Source organism: Mastigoproctus giganteus, chromosome 2 (genome assembly GCF_048544385.1).
Source record: "Mastigoproctus giganteus isolate SK-2022 chromosome 2, ASM4854438v1, whole genome shotgun sequence".
Classification (NCBI taxonomy): Eukaryota; Metazoa; Arthropoda; class Arachnida; order Uropygi; family Thelyphonidae; genus Mastigoproctus; species Mastigoproctus giganteus.
Genome location: NC_143576.1, coordinates 242,535,266 through 242,548,733, shown reverse-complemented (window position 1 = coordinate 242,548,733; position 13,468 = coordinate 242,535,266). Strand labels below are relative to the sequence as shown.

Here is a 13,468-nt window from a genome sequence, read left to right as displayed (position 1 = left end):
TTTATTAGATAGACGCTGATTATTATTGATGGGACGAAGACTGTTCGCAAGCGCCAGGACAAGAACTGACCTGTCAAAGTGACGGGCTGAGGTGCTTTTATGGGGCCTTTCATATTATTCGGCACGAGTACTCCAGAAGAGCAAGCAGAATAGAGAAATATATTTGAAGGCGTAGTGGAGAAGTTGATATTGCCAGACATAAGAATAGGTAACTGTGCAGCATCCAAAGACAACAAGTGAGAAACTTGATTGGAAGTAGCTTTACCATCCAAATGCAATGATAATGACGTGACAAGATTCAGCTGATTGATGAGAATCACTGAAGGAAACCTGCTTAGGATGTAAGACAGGAGGAACTGGAATAGGTTCTGTGCGATCATTCTGGATGAACTCTTTCGCAATTTCACAATCAGAAGCATCAGCAATGGAGGATTGATTGATAGTATTTGTTGGGTGAGGCTTAGGAACTTCAGTAGTCCCACAGTTGAAGGATGTGAAGCTTGGAACATTACATTGTATGTCATGAAGTGGAGAAAGCCCTTGGGATTTTCCAGTGAGCACGGTGTTAGACTGTAGTATAGAAGAATCTGAAGGGTGACAGTTTGTGCAGGAAGAGGATGGGACCGAAATTTACATAATTTCAGGATTGGTTGCTGGTTCATTACTGGGAGCCCTGGAAAGAAGAAATTTACAGAGATACTCAATTCTGTTAAGCTGGGGTGAGACAGATGAGATTGTAAAGACAAGAGACCTATTAGAACTTGATACAGATTGAAAATGAGACGATGATTGATTAGAGACTGGTGCTGAATAGGAGATACTCAGAGGGTCAACAACAGACGGAGAAGTAAAGTAGCACTTAAGGCAAATGTGAGATCCAGGATTCTGGTTTGTACGAATATCGTCATGCAGAAAGTTGAGGCAACGCTGACATTTACAGTTTTTACAGAGTGTGCACCGGACTGCAGTAAAAACATTGTCAGAACAGCAGACACAAACGCGAGATGAAATGGCAGATGTACAGTCTTCAGTTACAGTAGAAGTGGAAATAAGTTGTGGGTAAGTCGAAGCAACATGCGTAGAATCCTTACTGTGCATTTGGAATAGGTTTTCTACTTTATGTAGTAGAGTATTCATTGATTCCAAGAGATTATTTGTTCCAGCAATTTGCCGTTCGAGAAGGCTAGAAAAGAAAGAATTACTACGCTGTAAGGACAGCATTTCAGATGACGTTTTTGTTAGTTGATCTTGCAAGCTTCCATCTTATGGTTTGCCAACTATTTTTTGTAATTGGTTATCCAGTTTTCTCTCTGATCGCTCGCTGAGGGTGATGGTAGATGGCTCTGTCTTTTAACGTCTCCACTAATGCCGGTGTTCCCCAAGGTTCAGTTCTTTCCCCCACTTTTCCTTTTGTATATTAATGACCTTCTTCCATTGACTGGAAATCCTATCCATAGTTTTGCCGATGATAGCACATTGCATTCTACTTTCCATTTTGAGAAACCTTGCCCTGCTCAATCAGCTTCAACTTCTGGAATATCTGCTACCAATTCCTTAAATGCCGATCTCCAGATAATTCTACAGTGGGGCAAAGACAACTTAGTTGATTTCAATCCTTCTAAAACTCAGTCTTGTCTTATATCTCGAAAAAAGGATTCTTCTGCTCCTATGCTAATCTTTGGTGACACCGATTTCTAGGCAAAATGATAAATCTTTTTTGGGGATTACCCTGACTTCTAATCTCTCTTGACACAAGCACATTACAAATATTGCTTCCTCTGCATCTAAAAAACTTGGTTTTCTCTTTCGCTCTCGGCGTTACTTTTCTTCCAAACAGCTGCTCACTCTGTACAAATCGCAAATTCGCCCTACCATGGAATATTGTTCCCACATCTGGAGCGGTGCCACCAAAACCTCTCTCAGGGTTCTAGATTCCATTCAGAAGAGGGCAGTTAGGTTAATTAATGTCTCCACTCGTTGTCTGATAGACGTACATGCCTTTTCTACAGATACTTCCATGGGCTTCTATAATTCTCGCTCTTTCTTTCAAAAGAGTCCGAACACATGCTGCCACCAGCCACCATCCATTTACTGTCCAACTTCAAACTCACAGAACCAACTTTTCATCTTCCCCGTTTATTCATTCAACTGCCGTTTTCTGGAACAACCTTCCTTCATACGTATTTCCAGAAAAGTACAGTCTACAGAAGTTCAAGTGCAATGTTAACAAATATCTTCTTTCGTCGTCTCATCCTCCAACCAAAGCACGGTACTAAGTACTATAGGTTCTAATACCTCTCGTGTTTGGGGTTCACATAAAAAAAAGCTTAGAAATTGTTTGCTGGATGCAGCATTTATATGAACGAAAACTGGTAGAGTATGTGGAATATTTAGAGATGGGAGGGCAGTCCCCATACTTCCAACAGTTGCGGGCTTTTCTAGATAGCATGCGATTGGAGGGAATGCAGCTAAAACAGTAGTAGCGCGAACAGATGCTACAACATAGGTATTCATCGCACAAAGAGTCACAGATAATACAAATCTGCGGCTCTATTTATACAGAATAATGATATACCAGGAAATGTTCAATAAATACTGAGAGATACGATGCAGCTCAAACTATATTACTTGAACTTTATAATATTTCACACAAAGTGATTTGACAATTTCTAATAACTACAAATAAAAATACAATCCAGACATGTAAGTGAAGTAGAAGGCAACTAGACCTAGCGAATATAAATCCGGTGTAATCAAGATAAAAACATTTAATTGACGATCAGTAAAACATTGATCACGAAGGCTGGGAGAAACAGTGTAGAAAAAACTGTTACAGTGCAAAATCGGCTGTAAAATAATTAAACTATAATTAATAATTCACAAAAGTCAAACGTAAACTGATGCTACATTCATCCACCTGAAATTGTGGAAACATTACGGGGCACATCATGCAACACATGGATGGAACTACCACTGTACACCGTGCAACACCTTGTAGACTCTATGCCAAGACGTGCACGAGCTGTATTATGGGCAAAAGGTAGCTCCACGAGGGCTGCAATACAAATGTCAAGTTTATCGAAATGGTTTAAGGAAACTAAGTACCCACCATAGTACAAGTATTTGTACTTACAAGTTACTCGGTTCGAAACTCAACTGAGTAACTTAATCTCATGAAGCCTGTAGGAGGATAACAAAGCTAAAATGAATAGAAGTGTTTAAAACAGAGCTTTAGAAGCTAAATCTGCGATAAGTTCACTACAAAGCTTTATTAGGATCAAAAAATATATTTATTTCAGTTGCTATACAGCGTATTATAAGCTTAAATTGCAAAGTAATTACATTTTTGTGATTATATACGGATTATTGGGGTGGTTTTCTATGACTTCTGCGCCTGTGTTTAAATGTTTGCAGTCTAGCGTGTTGGGGAACCACTTTGTCTCTTTTCGGTGAGAATACGGTCAGACCTTATTACCCAGAATAATTCTGAAAAGGCCGTCAGACATTTCCGTTATACGAGACGAACTGGAACCTAGACCTTTCGAAATGAGTGCTACGTAACTCAGACAATAAACTGACAAAAAAAAAATGAATAGAACGATTCGAACAAAAGGAGTTATGGGATCATTTCCACAGGAGAAACTTTCATAATATCGCACATCATTACTTCAATCCTATATTTCTTCACATTTTCGAGAGGAAACAAGTGTACATGCATTCTCTGTTGCTCAACAGATTGATGCATGGTAATTAAGGAATATTTGAATCTCATTATCTAATTGTGCCTATGTGGTGATGTATGTGTTTCTCTGCAAACCTTGAATGGTTGAGAGTCCAGTACATTTTTTGTGACGTTATCGATGAGCTCCAAAATATAATTTAACCGAAACAGTCGCAGGAGGGAGAAGTCTTCAGCAGCTGAGAAGATCACTCCACGAACAACGCTGCCAGCACATCTTATTCAGAATTCCTGCAGCTCTGTAACGCCGAGGAAGGTAAGTCAATCTTCAAATGGTTACATATATAGCTGCTCATATCAGTATATATTAAATTATTCCTTCTTCTAGATCTGTTATCCGTCTCATTTTCTGAAATAAACTTAGGAAATATTTGATAATATTCCCTATAAAGTGCAGCAACCATTATCAGAACTAAATGAGTATACCATATACAGTAATCCTCGATTTTAAGAACTTCGATTTAATGGGCTTCAGATTTAACGCACGAAACAATTTCACCGATACTAAATTGTATTCCGACGGCCTCGCGTGTAGTAATATTGAAATAATAACGTCCTCCGCAAACCGGGTATAAATGGCCTAGATTCGAATCCTGTCAGTTATCCGAGGAATTTCATTAACTTCCATCACATGACTTAGACGGTCTCAAGCGAGGGGTGCATGATTTCTGTCCCTGAAAGCCGAGTTTTTTCAAGAAAACAGATAAATCAACCACAGAATGCACGCAATTTAAAGGCGCAATATAGTGACACCTCATAGCCTTAGTTTCTTTGGAGCTTAACACATAATTTAGTGCATTCTGAGTGAGCTTGTGAGATAGGGAAAACTGCGAACTCGTGAGTCACGGGAGTTCCCAGCAAGGATCTCACTCTGTTTATGGATAGAATAATTATAATTTTGCTATATACTCGTTTGTGCCCTGTTTCTTGTAATCTCGCTTAGAGTGAATTATCATGGCCTCTAAGAAAATTAAAAATAAATTAGTTAATGGAAGCAACGAATAATTTTTCAAGGGCTTTACCAAATAGTAATGATTCATCAATCATAACAAAAAAAAAAAACGAGCAGAAAGCTTTGATTTTTGTGTTTTATGCGCAAACCGAGAACATTGAGCATACCCATTGTGACGTAACAATTGAAATAGCAACATTTACTAGCAACAGACAATGGAAACAAAACAGGAAGTTTGCTTCTGCTTCACAATGAAAACAAAAGTATAAAAGACAGCTCAATGAAGAAGACTTCATTCTCCACAAACTAATAGAGCACAATTAGTTTGTGTGATTAATGCTATCCTGGATATGTGTTTCACTTTGCGTCCTCTTCAAAAAAAGCCTTGGTTCCAACAATTCCCTGATGAGGAACTCTTGAGGCCTTTTGAAGAGGACTGGTCTCAGACAAACTGCAGTATTTTATGTTTTGTATTCTCATAAACATAAAATCAGTATTGTTACAAAAGGTTTCTGGCAATACACGGACACAACACACACATGTCCCAATTGAAGGGATAGCGCATTGGCTGCGCGCGTTTAGTGCTGGATAATCTCCTTTGACTACCCGCATTGTCTGCTAATTGGGCACACTCGGTATTGAGAGTGGAGGTAGGAAGCTTTATAGAGAATTCCAAGCGTAAGGAAGTGGTGAGGTGGGCAAGAGGTCTGCTTGGAGTGCCCAAGGAAATGAGGAGGTTAGAAAGTGCTTGGTGGGAGAGTGAGGGTAGAGATGAATATTCGGGAGGGAGTGTGCAGGAAAAGTGTCCTGACACTTTTCGGTGGGTAATATTAAATGTGCATGAACATGGATATGCATGCGGAGGGGTTCAGGAAGAGCATCCTGGCATTTTGAGGTGGGTAAAATTATTAAATGTGCATGAACATGGATATGCATGCGGAGGGGTTCAGGAAGAGCATCCTGGCATTTTGAGGTGGGTAAAATTATTAAATGTGCATGTACATGGATATGCAAATTCTGTATATTTTCATTTCAAACCAAACACGAACTAGATAGGCTTTGGACAAAGATGCAACTAAGTTATGGCAAATGTGGCCACGGCTGCAGGCAACCTGTTGGTTGTTGTAGGGTTTCAGGCGCATTAACAATATAATATGTCCATAAATTGCGTGCGTTCTGTGGACGATTTGCTGTTTGCTGGACGAAAAACCCCAGTTTCCGGGAACGAAATCATGCTATCCTAGCCTGAGATCAACTAACTCAGCCACATTATGAAAAAAACGATAAAAATTCCTCGCGTCATTAACGGGATTTGAACTCAAATGCTTTTCAACCAGTGTGGGAGGACGGTGATTATACCAACTGCTATCCAAGAGAGCTCTGTAGGTGACGATTGTCTGCGCGGGTAGCACAGTGGTATCATCACCGCTCTCCCCACACTGCGTGGAAAAGGCCCGGGTTCGAATCCTGTCGATGACGCGAGGAACTTTAGTCGGCTTATTTCACTCCGTGGCTGAGTTAGTCGATCTCAGGTGGTCTCTAGATAGCAAGGTTTTTTCCCCCAGAAAGTGGAGTTTTTTGTGTGGAGCAAAACGGGCAAATCAACCAGAGAACACACGCAATTTACAAATATATGGGTAGATATAATCATTTACAGGGGATCATAATTTTTTTTTGTTCAATTAAATTATGAAATCCAACCTTTTCTCTATAAAAGCTTTAGGATTTTGGATAATAATTATTTGCATTTTATATTTTTAATATTCATTCAACAAATTAAAATAATGTTGATATAATTATAATTTAATAAAAATGAAAAATGCGTATTTATGTTTGGCCAAAAAACAACAGTGCGTCCCAGTTCCACGCTTTGGATCAGTTGGGTAGCGATGTGGAGCAGTAGGGGAAATTTACAGCCGTGTTCTCGCCTACAGGGCGATGTGAGGGTGACATATGGCACTATTTATATTTGAATTTAAATTTTAAAATACTGTCTAATAGGTTAGACAATATTTTGAAATTATTTATTATTACTGATGAAATAAAATTTCAAAGCATTGCAATGTTGTGCTAAAAGGTCTCGTATCAGTACACTCCAAGGAGAATTCAAAATACTCGATAAAGTTAGAATCTGGGGCCTGCCAGGCAATGCAATAAAAGGAAGCAATACTATTTTAATAATTTACATAAATTTAAATATAACCTTGCTAATTCTCTATCTGACCTAAAACGTTGTCCTGGAAAATGGGTACAATGCGTCAATAACACACAGGTTGCAAAACCCAAGTATGCTGTTGTAGTAGGGTTTTAGGAACATCGGCTACTAAGGCCCCACATTGTCTGTATTGTGTGGATGGATTTTCTATTTCGCTCTTTTTAGAAAGATTTCTCGAGACATTCGAAAGTTCAATAAAAGGGGATATCAGTAAAATAGGATATGTAGAAATCTGTTAACGCTTTTTTTTTTTAACGTGTCATATTGGCTATTCAAATATATGAATAACTATATTATATTTATATATTTATTATGGAATCACCTTTTCAATGGGGATGGTGTTTTCATAAGGAGCTGAAATCTGCGCATGAAATCAGCCCACATTAACATGAAGTGGTTGGTCAAATGGGACACGCACAAATTACAACTTTTCTCTGTCCAACGGACAACAGAAATGGCTCAAGAACTGGTGTTAAGAAGGCTACCATGCATACCTCGTTGATGATGGATGATTTTTGCTCATTGTAAATATGGTCATGGGCATTATGTTAGAAACTAATGTCTGGGATACATTTTCATGACACATCATACACGATTAAGATCGACACGAACGGTAATTATGCATTCCAATAGGCTGGCCTTATCAGTTTTCTACCAATCAGATGCTCAGCAGAATCCAAGAACTCAATGCTGATCGCTGTTTGCCACCGAAGCAGCTTATAGACGACATGATCTTATAACAACGAGCTCCCAGCTGATCATAATCATGTGAACAGAGCCATTCAACACCTGCAACTTTGAATTTGGTTTCAGTGGTTGTAGGGCTTTAGGCGCATCAGCAAATTAGGCCATATTGCCCCGTATATAATATGTCTGTAAATTGCATGTGTTCTGTGGTCGATTTTCTGGTTAGTGGACGAAAAACCATGCTGTCCCCACCCGAGACCGACTAACGTAACCAAATTGTGAAAACGGTCCATAAAAATTCATTTCGTCATTTACGGGATTCGAACTCGGGTCTTTTGCATCCGGTGTGGGGAGCACGGCGATTATACCAATTTCACTACCCACGAGGACTTGGCTACAGCTCCTCCAGATGTGGATGGATGACGCGCCACAGCAGGAGATTCTTCTTTGTTGAAAAAATAAACTTCTGCCCTAAAGGATGATGGACATAATCTTAATATGTTGCATATCAATATTTTAATATTATAGAGAGTCAATTCATGTTGTATGGCTTTATAAAGTGCATTTTAAGGGTCACTGAATGTTTCTCCGCAACTGCTTTTCTCATGACTAATGAAATGTGAATGTCGACAGTTTCCGATGGATTGTTTCAAGTATCTATCACTGCATTTTTGGAAATAATCCTTGCTTTAAAAAACATATTATTAGAAAATTGCAGAATACTTTGAAAGGCGATTTAAGGAATAAATGTAAAATACATGCGGTTACACGATTCAAAATTTTACAAAAGTTACCTCTATTTTAATTCATAGGAATTGTTTTCTTCCAAACTGTCTGCGCGGTAGCACAATGGCAGCGTCATCGTCATCGTCCTCCCCACACCGGGTGGAAAAAGGCCTGGGTTCGAATCCCGTCGATGACGCGAGGAACTTTAATGAGCCTTTTTTTACTCCGTGGCTGAGTTAGTCGGTCTCAAGAGTCGACAGCAAGGTCCCCCCCCCCCCCCCAGAAACTGGTGTTTTTTGTCCAGTGAAACAGACAAATCGACCTTACAACACATGCAATTGATAGACATAAGACACACACAGAACGGCAGATGAATTTAATTATTCGGGTGGCCTAAATACAAAGGTTTTTTTCCTTCCAAACTCTCCTTGTGACTAATGTGATCCCGACAACAAGTCGAAAACTTTTGGCCCTTTAGGAAGGTATGTAATTTTAAATATTTATTACTGTATATTTATACATTCGTGATTTTTAACGATGTTTAATTAAAATAAAAAACCGTTTACATTGAATTTCTCGAGGTTGTGAGGCGTGTTGGATGGATCTGGTGTCGGATTGGGGGCCTTCTGATGTGATTCTGGGGAAGTCTAAGCATTCAGATCCTCTGGCTGCCTGAGGATCTGAATGCAGAAAATGAAAAAGACCTGGGAGTAATTGTGCAGCCAGATATGAAGTTTTCTGAGCAATGCAGACAGGATGCCAGGGCAGGTCATGGGGTATTGTCAATGATATACAGGAATTTTTCTAGTAGGGAAAAGCAGGCGATTATCCTTTTGTATAAGGCAATGCTCAGGCCACACCTTGAGTACTGTATACAGGTCTGAAGGCCTCATTTTAGGAAGGTTGTAGAGTTGCTTGTGAGTGTAGAGAGAAGGGCAACAAGAGTGGTGAAGGGAACGAAGGGATCCTCTTACCAAGAAAGGCTTAAGTTCTGCAAATTGCAGTGGCTGGAGACTTAGGCACCTGCGAGATGATCTGATTGAGGGGTATAAGGCCTTGAATGGGTTGAGCACGCTGAATTCTGATGGGATTTTTCCGCTTGCTCAGATTACGAACCTGAGGAAGCATAAATTCGATTTGAGGAAAGACAGTTGTAGAATAGATGTGCGGAAATTTACCTTTTTTAGCCAGCGGGTGGTTAATTGCTGGAACAAACTTCCATCTGTCATTTTGGAAGTTGATAGCTTAAATAAATTCAAGGAGGAACTGGACAAACTTTTAGAGGAAATTGATGTATGAAAATTTTTATTAATTTTTATTTTTTTGACTAATGCTACATAAGCTGATAAGCTTTCTTTCTTGCATCACATGCCTCCATTACTACTGCTAATGTAAAGTCTGACGGTTGATATTCTCTTCCCATACTCCTATTCCTTCCCTCCCTTTTTTCGCTGACCGTGATCCTCAACTAGTTAGTAATAGTGTATGTAAGGCTACACTTTTGTACTATATTTTTACCTGCTGTCATACCGGGTGGGTAAAGTGCCTGCCTGGCAACCCAAAGGTCGCGGGTTCGAATCCCGCCTCGGGCTTGGATATTACGATTATGTTGAAATAAAGCAGAAGTATCTTGATTTCTGCGTGCACGTGAAAGGCTGGTTTGCGTCATAAAATAGTGAGCTCATGCGTTCACCATGGAGTGCACTTTGAAGTTAATCTTTTTGCGGGATGATTCAGATATGAGTGAGTTTTAGTATAATATTTTGGATTAAGATAGCCAATTCATCAGTAGTAAAGTGAGAAAAATAATCAAAATTGTCAGAGAGATCAGCAAAAACAGGCTTATTAAATTTTTTCTATTTTATATTAAGCAAAGAATATCACAGCAACTCCCTAGGAAATTGTTCTGTGGTCAGAAGTGGTATAACCAATGTGCACCTGGCTATCGATATATAGAGCAACATTATTAATAGATGCCAGTGACACATCAATATTCGATTGGCCTGGCGAGTTACTGAGTTAAAACGGTAGATTAGGAAAATTCGTAACAAAAAATTGATGCGAGAATTCAGGTCCTTAAGGAGTTGACCTCTGGAACCAGCATTTTCACTGTTCCAGAGACTGGATTTCGAGTTTCTTCCATTAGAATGATAACTAGTTCAAGGTTTAAAACATTTATAGCAGAATCAAGGTACTGAAGATATGGAGTGATATTTTATTATTAAAATCAGTTTATTATTTTACAGTTTATTTTACTGCTGACCTTCGGATATCGTCCGAAGGTCGGCAGTAAAAACAGATCAGGTAAAAAGAATGAGTAGCACAAGTTATTTGCATGCAATTATCAAACTGTGAGCACAGGGAAGAGACTTTTAACACCTCTAAACTTTTATTAAAGACGATAATGACAGTTTTCGGATTTTCATGTTGAGGCTCAATGATCCTTGAGGAAAGTGAGAAGTCCAATAAAGTGAAAAAGCTCTTGTAAACAGATAATGTCCTAAGACATAATATCAAAAAGACGCCTGGTTTCATTAGCAACTGATCTAGACCTTGAGCATTTATTTTTGTACAATTTATAGTTTAGATTCCAACGTAACTGGTTCAGGATCATAATCTCTATCATAATTAGTTACATTAGGCGTGAATAGTACGTGATATTGTTGTTTCTTGACTTCTGAGATATTTCGGGCAAGCAGGATTCCTGATTGAATGCTTGGCATCCCATTTCTTACGCTTACAGTTTGCACATGAACGCTGATTATCTTTGGAAGGATATTCGGTATAGACGTGTCCTGAACAGGCACAATGCCCAGAGGTAAGCAAAGCCTTTCCACAAGAATTTGAGGTGTGACCATAGGATAAGCAGTTAAAATACTTGATCATAAAATAGTAAGAAAATACTGTGAAAGATTTGATCTTTTTGGGCTGACTAGCCAATAAATATTCGACCAAGTGAAGTAAATATGCAAAAGAGATGAGGGAAGAAACTAAGCATCCAATTAGAGGAAATTTTAGAAAGTGATTTGGTTTTAAAACGGAAGTTAGTCTTCACGAATAAAGCCATAGTACTTTAGGGTTTTGAAGAATATGTCCGTCAAGAATATCCTCCTTAGAGGGATCATTGTCTATATCAAATACGAGGATTACTGGATTCAATTCCTTAGGTGTCTCTGTAGCAAAGTCTGCATCTGATAAGGATTTAGAAGTGATGGTTCGAATTTCTTCTTTAGAGTGAGTTTCAATTACAACACCTTTATTCTTTATTAATCTTCGAGCTTTTACTTCCTTCACAACACTTTTTAGGGTTTTCATCACTTTATTACTTTTAGAAAGTGAAGAAGGCAAGGATGTTTTAATGATAACAAGATTCTATATTTTGCTACTAGAAACAGAAGGTTGAGATACTTTGGGTATTCCTGGAGCAAAAGGAGATTGAGAAGAGGAAGTTTTTGATGAAAAATTTGCGCCAAAAGACAATTTAACGATAGAGGCATAAGAACGGAAGCCCATAAGTATAGAATTTTTGAATTCTTGTATTTGAGTATGCTGAAGCTCCACTTGAGCTTTAGCTTTTCATTATCAATGACGAGAGAGTTGAAAATCTGTTCTGAATTACTCCAAGACTTGAGGATTATTATAGCTTGCATTATAGTAGTCTTACTGGCTTTGTTGAATAGGAATCCTTCTAATTCTTTCCGCAAGAGAGAAACGCCTTCTTGTGACGGCACGATTTTTATTTGATATCCTGACTTTTCTAGAATCAGATGACATATGATCAGAAGGTGGTTTGTCCTCTAAATTATTATTTCGAAGATATGAATATCTTCAATATATTCACAAAGAACAGTAATTTCTGAATTATCACTATTGAGTTTTAATTTTGCTAACTCCATTTAACCATTGGAATGTTTCAGTAGAATAGGGAAAAGTAATAAGTTGCTTGCGAGACAGGAAGGCAATAAAGAGAAGAAACAGAAGTTTTGAGAATTTCTTTAAAAGAAGTAAATGCAAGTCAGAATTTCCAGAAAACTCAGTGCAACTTGTGGCGAATTAAACGTTGGTCAAGAGAGTTTCAGCGTTGGCTTTCTCTTGGGCCATTAGTTTAGTCAAAGTTACCGCTCGTGTCACCTGAGATTGTAATATAGGCGTAAGGCTAGGAGTAATAGGGAGAAAATCAATAAGATAATCACTCCAATATGTGCTAACGTGATCTTGGGTTGGCTTAATTGGCCTTCCTTGTTCAAGCTAAACTATTTGTGTTAGAAAGTCTTTTGTCAATAAGGTTGGTTATGCAGATTTGAAACTAGTAAAATAACTTTACTAGATATCTTCTTCCAGAAGCTGATTTACTCATTTTGGAGATTCTAATTTTCTCTTCCCGACGATACCAAATACGATTATTATTAACTGTTCACACTTGGATAATCAAAGCTAAGTGGCAGAGCACTTTTTTACATAACTGAGTCACGTCTATATGCGCAAATAAAAAGCATATTTGCGGAATGGATAACGGCACCAATGCATTAACGGAAGTCCTCGTATCAGGCACAGCAGAAACGCCGCGGCCGTTCTCCACCTGTGGCCTAAGTTTGACTCCACCTCAACGGGAGGAAATTTTATGGGCTTTTTCAAGAGTTAATCGGTCTTGTGCGTGGGTTTCATGGTTTTATTTTCCTCCAGAAAAATCTGATTTTAATTCACAACAACAAAACAAACAAACCGGCCCATAAAATACTGCATCTGATGCTGCAATTTTTTAAATTTAGAATTTCAAAATTTTAATTTAGAAACCATGTTATAACGATGCAACCTAGTTCGAAAAAACGTAAATCGGATACTTCCTGTATGCGAAGGTTGATTTTTTTTTTCATTCTCTCTCTATCTCTTTTTAAGGAAAGCAAAAAAGGCAACCTTCGAACAAGGCCTAGTGAAAATAATTACCGACACCCATCGGGGTCACTGTATTAGCATAGCGGACTACATTAAGGAAGAATGTATTTGGATATAAAGAAATGCCAACATCATTTTCCAGAAGGAAAACACACGTCCACATTTTGCACTTTTTTTTTCTTTTTTTGCCAAAGCAGGGCAGAAACGTCTGTGTTTTGTGCCTGTAATTAAGCGTATTCTGTGGTCGGTTTGTATA

The 13,468-nt window shown here is 38.5% G+C and overlaps 1 protein-coding gene across 1 annotated transcript in view; it reads left to right on the top strand.

The window, feature by feature from the left end:
* The first annotated feature begins 3,919 nt into the window (after positions 1-3,919).
* Positions 3,920-13,468, top strand: part of LOC150090315 (immunomodulatory peroxidase-like) — a 196,393-nt gene continuing 186,844 nt past the window's right edge. The window contains exon 1 of the mRNA XM_090389798.1: positions 3,920-3,995. The gene's annotated coding sequence lies outside the window, so the exon portion shown is untranslated. The remainder of the gene's footprint in view (positions 3,996-13,468) is intronic.